This window comes from Zalophus californianus, chromosome 7 (assembly GCF_009762305.2).
Source record: "Zalophus californianus isolate mZalCal1 chromosome 7, mZalCal1.pri.v2, whole genome shotgun sequence".
Taxonomy (NCBI): domain Eukaryota; kingdom Metazoa; phylum Chordata; class Mammalia; order Carnivora; family Otariidae; genus Zalophus; species Zalophus californianus.
The window spans coordinates 82,792,540-82,798,539 of NC_045601.1; positions in this window are offsets into that span (position 1 = coordinate 82,792,540).

A 6,000-nucleotide genomic window follows, 5' to 3' on the forward strand; every position below is an offset into this window, starting at 1 on the left:
CAGGGCTCATTTAAGTACAGCCAGAGGCTCCCAAATATGCTTCTTCAGTCTGCATCTCTGAGGGCCCACAAGCCCAGCTAGACCAATTCTCTTCAAACTACTGCTCCCAGCCACTGCATTTCCTCTATCCCTGAGGAACTCCATGGCCAAAAGACCATTGCTGGCAGCTCTGATTCTGGCTTTTCCACCCTGATGAGTGGGAGTGGATGGGAGATTGGGCAAGAATCTGCTGTTGGTCTGGCTAAAGGCAGTAGACCCATGAATAGGGAGGCTGAAGATCCTAAGCTGTAAGAATGACTCCTTGTTCCATGGAACCAAGTACAAGAATTGTCCTCTCGATTACAAAGTACTGGGGCATGGAGGTGTGACAAAGAAAAGACCCTAACCTGGCTGTACTCCCAATTACTGTCCTATGTTTCCAGATCTTGATGGCCAAGGCCTAATGGCAAAAATATTTCACAGAAATATGAATTTTTCACAGGTTGGCCTACTTTACAGTCTTTCTTAATTATAAGTTTAGGTATAGCAGTTAATAATAATGACAATCACAAATACTTGAACCAGGATCACAAGCCCCTTCTATAAGGAACCTCATGACTTCTGCACATTCTAAGCTTCACTTACTTTTTTACTCCTTTCTTGGGTGGACAAGGAATACCATTTGCTTTATCTCATATGCAAAATAAATGAGTTGGAAGAACATAAATTTTCCTATCACCTCTAGGTCATTTATTCATTCAACAAAGATTTATTGAGCACTAATAATGTTCCAGGCAATGTGCTTGTGCACTGGGGATTCAAGACCTGAATAAGTCACAAACTTATGCTTTGCTTGGGCAATATCTAGGGAGGAGCTCGCTATTTTCTGGGCAACAAGCAAGGCTATATGGCATCCTGGTGGTCATTATCCTGAAGGCATTCAGTGCCTAGTGGGCCCTCCCAACCTCTCTTTTCCATCACCCTTCTTTTTTATAACTTTCATTTCCACACTTCCCTCCCCCTTTTTCCTCCCTTGACCACTGCCAGGCACTGCATCCTCACCTAGCCATACCCCAGCCCTGAGCTGTTACATTTCAGTGCTCTTCTCTCTTATCCACCTTGCTGTCACATTGCATTTTTCTGCCGAACTTATTCTTCAGTCTCACCGAGTCCTCCAATATGGTTCTTTCCTCCACTTTCCATGTTTCTTCCCTATTTACTATTACCATCCCTTAAAACATTCCTTTACTAAAACCCTAAATCCCAGGACGCCTGGGTGGCTCAGTCGGTTAAGAGTCTGCCTTCGGCTCAGGTCATGATCCCAGGGTCCTGGGATCGAGTCCCGCATCAGGTGCAGGGAGCCTGCTTCTCCCTCTGATCCTCCCCCTGCTTGTGTTCTTTCTTTCTCTCTTTCAAATAAATAAAATAAAATAAACCCTAAATCCCTTGCCATTTGCTATTCCTTTTTGACTTTCCAGAAATACTCCAACTCTGGACCAATCCACCTATTCATCTTCTTCCTTCCAAATACAAGTTGTTAAGTGCCATCAGATGAAAAGATTTCATAAATGAGCTGTGAGAGAATTTGGACACCTACATAATTATGATCTAGAACCCAGATGGATTTTTAATGCTGACAGACAATTTTCTGTCCTTGAGAGGCTTTTTCCATATTCTATCTTAGGGATATTCCAAGTCTTTATCAGCCTAAGCAAGTATTCAGTCCTGCTACTTCTCCCTTCCTTTCCCAGTTGATGGTCTTACCTACTGCTCAAAGAAAATAAAAGTCACTAACATTAGCTGCTGTCAGTGGGTTTTCTGATTCTATCCTAGTTGATGCCTATGCACAGGCCAGACAGATTGAAGGAATATGCTAGTCCATGACCTTGCTCTGCATGGCCAGTGTTTGGAGTGAGAAAATCTATCCTCCTCTTTTTCCCCTTCATCTTTATACAACAGTTGTCTTTCACTCTGTTTGTAGTGAATCCCTCTGCTTTATTCTATATCCCCCTCTCCTCCTCTTCAAAAGCCCTATCACATCTAAACAATCTCATACTTCTTCCTCACCGCTGCCTTTTCTTCTTAGCCTATACCCACGAGCAAGGCCATTCTATGTTTAAGACTCTCCCCTTGACCCCAAACCTCCTGCTAACTACAGTCTGTCTCTTCCTTTCCCTTCTTAGACAGTTTTTTAAAAAGAGCAACCAGGAAAAAAATATTTATCATATTTTTATCCTAATAGTAAAAGTAATGTCTTCATTTTAGAAACTCTGAAAAACAAAGGAAATAAAAACCACTCTTAACCAACCATACAGAGAAAACCACACTTAATAGTTTGAAGGAGTCATCATCAATAATTAAATCTCTACATTTCCAGCATCTAATCCAATCCCAGGTGCCCAATGCATATTTGAAGAACAAATTAATAAATAAATGAATAAACAGATGAATCAATAAACTCCTCTTATTATTAAAAACAAGTAGAGTTTTTTATTGTTCAAAATTCACAACACATTCTCACTGCCAGCTGATTGTCATTCTGCCCAGTTGGAATAAATTTCTCTAACAGTCAGAGCAAAGACCACCCAGGGGCCTGTTGCTCTCAGGAAAAAAAAAAAAATTCTTGTACCTCCCCTTTCCCTCAGACCCCAAAGAAAGTGGAAGATGAAGAAATCTGGAGTATGAGAGCAGCTGGGGCCTCTTCAGGGTGATATAAATAGTGCTGTTTGGGGAGTAATACAGCTCATTTCCACAAAACTTCTAGAAGAGAGCCCTTTAGGTCCACTTGATAGTTATATTCTTGTCCTTGATGGCCCTCAAGAAGTAGAAAGTATGGGTCAGAGACTCAAGAGGGAGAATTTCATGAAACAAGACATTGTCAGGGAACTTGACTGTCACAGAATGGCATTCACTCCACTTAGGAGAGTCACCCATCTGAAATTTCTTGCCTTGCACTGCTCACAGTGATTGAGAATCACCTGTTGAAGACTAAGCATTACAAAATTCAAATTGAATAGGATACATGAAGGATTGCTTTTAGCACACTAATCGTGGCACCTGAAATAGCATCTTCTACTTTCCTTCCCCACAATGGCCCTGCATAAGCTGCTGAGGGTAAAAATACTAGAATGTAAAATGTTGGTTTCATAGGACACAATGAGGGGTGTGAGGCAGGATAAGAGGTAGGAGAGGCAGGCAAACCCATCAAATGGGGCGTTCCCCCCCTGCTGTTAGAGAAGGAGATATAAAAACAGATGGGAGAGGAGGCAGGGAACTTTTAGAAGAGTGTCAGAAGTGTGAAGGGTTTGTCCCTGTTACCACTAATCGAGAATCTCCACTCCCCACTTCTGAAGCTGAGTAAAAGGTGGGGGATTCAGAAAAGAGATGTGGGTACAAGTGTGTCTCCTATGAAGTTTGGGGTTCCACAGAACAGGGGCAGCGGTATTCTAAAATATCCCCCAAAAGTTTCTCCCAAAGTCACATTTGGTGTAGGGGGATCTGCATTTCTTGTGGGCCCAAATTTCACTGAGAATGAGCCAATAACACATCAGCAATCCACTCAGCAGAGTGGTAGGCAGCCTAGTTTTTAGGGTAGGGGGGATCAGGAATGCTGCATCTATGAGAGTTAACCAAATCCATGTCAGGAAATCATGCAGGGGTCCCAAAGGAAACCCCCACATGGTGGAGCCTTTTGGCCACATGGTGGAGCCTATATGGAACACCACCATCTACTCAAGAGATCCTAGCATATGGTGACACCATGCAGTGGACAACTGCAGAAAAGCAAACACAGACACCAAACAGAAATGACAAGCCTGTGAGACTGAGGAGATAAATCAAAACCTACCACGATGAGATTTCAAATCATGAAGTCACAACTCTCAAGTTTATATACTATAAATCTAAGTATATTAAAATGGATTAACAATTAGATTACTAAAGTTTTTTAAGCCAGTCAAAAAAAAAAAAAGTGATCAAATTATAAGAAGAAAACATAAGGAAACAGAACTAAAAAATCAATTCACCGACTTATCCAGCACATTTATTGTGTTAGTTGACTGTACTGCTCATTGACAGGGGTGGACAAGACAAAGTCCCCAAATTCCAGTAGGTTACTCTTCACCTTAAACCACAAGTATGCATGGAAATTGCAAATAACAACACACTCTGCCAAAGTTAAGAATTATGTAAGAGATGCAGACAAGGGAGACATTAATCAGGTCTAATTAGCAAGGCAAAACTTTATGAAGGACACAAGAACCAAGTTGAATCTTGAAAAAGTGGCTTAGGATAGTTCCGACACAGCCAAAGACACCACAGAAAAGAATTAAAATCAAGGATATCATCTCACTTCTTTTAACTTTATCATGTATGGCAATTTTTATGTAAATAAGTGAAAAATAATAAAACAGTATAGGATATATTTGACATTTTAGCTCCTACCACGGTTCTACAGATGTTAAATAAAAAAGAAAAGAAAAAAAACAAAGAGAGAAGCAGGATAGCTGCATGTAAGGCAGAAAAGCTCTAATTCCAAGAGCATTTATAGAAGGGAGTTTATTCAATTTAAAGTCCTGGAATAAAATTCTTAAAATAGGAACCAAGTCAAAATATTACTATGTGTATCTATTTGTAAGTTTTTTGTGTAGAGATTAAGTATATCTTGGAAAAGAAGAGAATTTTCCTAAATGGAAGTCTCTCTGTATTATACCCCAAGGGACTATTATAAATGCTAGTGCTTGAAACACTATAAATGAACCAAGAGTATCACTGGCAAATGCATTGTGGGGACAGCTCTGGCACTAGGCAGAAGGATGAAACCAGATGATCTAATGGTGGGTCTTTTCCTGTCCAAAAATGATGAGTCTGCAAAGTGGGCTAATCATTTTTAAATGGAAAAAAAAAAAAGCTGGAGAGAGAAGAATGAAAATAGCTGTTTTACCATTAGAATGCAGCTGACTTCAAAATGTACACACAGGATAATTATACTCCAATAAAAGGCAAGGGCCACAAGCAAGGTTTTTTGGTTTGTTTGTGTTGTTTTTTTTTTTTCATTTTGCCTGGGAAAGAAAAAATGGAAATATCCAAAAGCAGTCTGGTTTACATGCTGTCTGCTAACATTTCAGCTGGGATGGAGACAGGAAGGAGGCAGGTTTGGGGGAAGATTAAACCATGAAGAACATAGGAAACAAAAGAAATTCCAGGGATGTTTCTATCGTAACAGATAAGTCGATTTAACAGAAAGTGAAGTCGTTAGGCTTGTTGTGCAGATGAATACAGTACAAGAAATGTAAGTTAACCTTTATGTATCTGAACATGGTCCGTATGAGTATTCGTGGTTGAACTATTCTACAGAGAGCATTCTAGCAACAGAAGCAGTCCTAAAACAGAAGGGGACAAGGCTCAGTGAAAATGCCCATAAGTTCAGGGATTTTGTTTGGTTTGGTTTTCCACCACTTGACTCTTTCTTGGAAATAAGGTATGTAGTATGTGCAGCAACATGACTTTTGAAGCATAATTCATCTGGAAATTATACTGTCACATCTGATAGCCGGTCATTTTATTACATGACCCTGAATCAGCTTTAGCGGTCACTACTCCCCCGACTTGAAGATTTAACATCCAGGCAGTACTAGCTGTCCATGCCAGTGGAGGCAGCTTGCCCTCCCAGAACTGAGGAGACTAGCCATTCCTTGCTTGAAGCTCATGTAATACTTCACCTAGGACAGATGTCCTGCAAGGGGTGTCCATTCTTATCAAGACCCATCCCAACTATACTTCGTTGCCATAAGTAGGGTCATATCTCATTGTGTTCTAGAAGGGAAGGACAAAGTTTGACCTAGAAGGAAATAGCCTATATACCAAAAGATTGCAAAATTTTACTAATACTATGTATGTATTCAGACATACACACTCATACCTACATATACCTAAGACCAAAGAAAAGAGACTATGACCTTGGATCAGGTGAATGTATTAGTATGGGTGCACTCACCTGAGAGTTTGGGTTGAAGGCTGTAG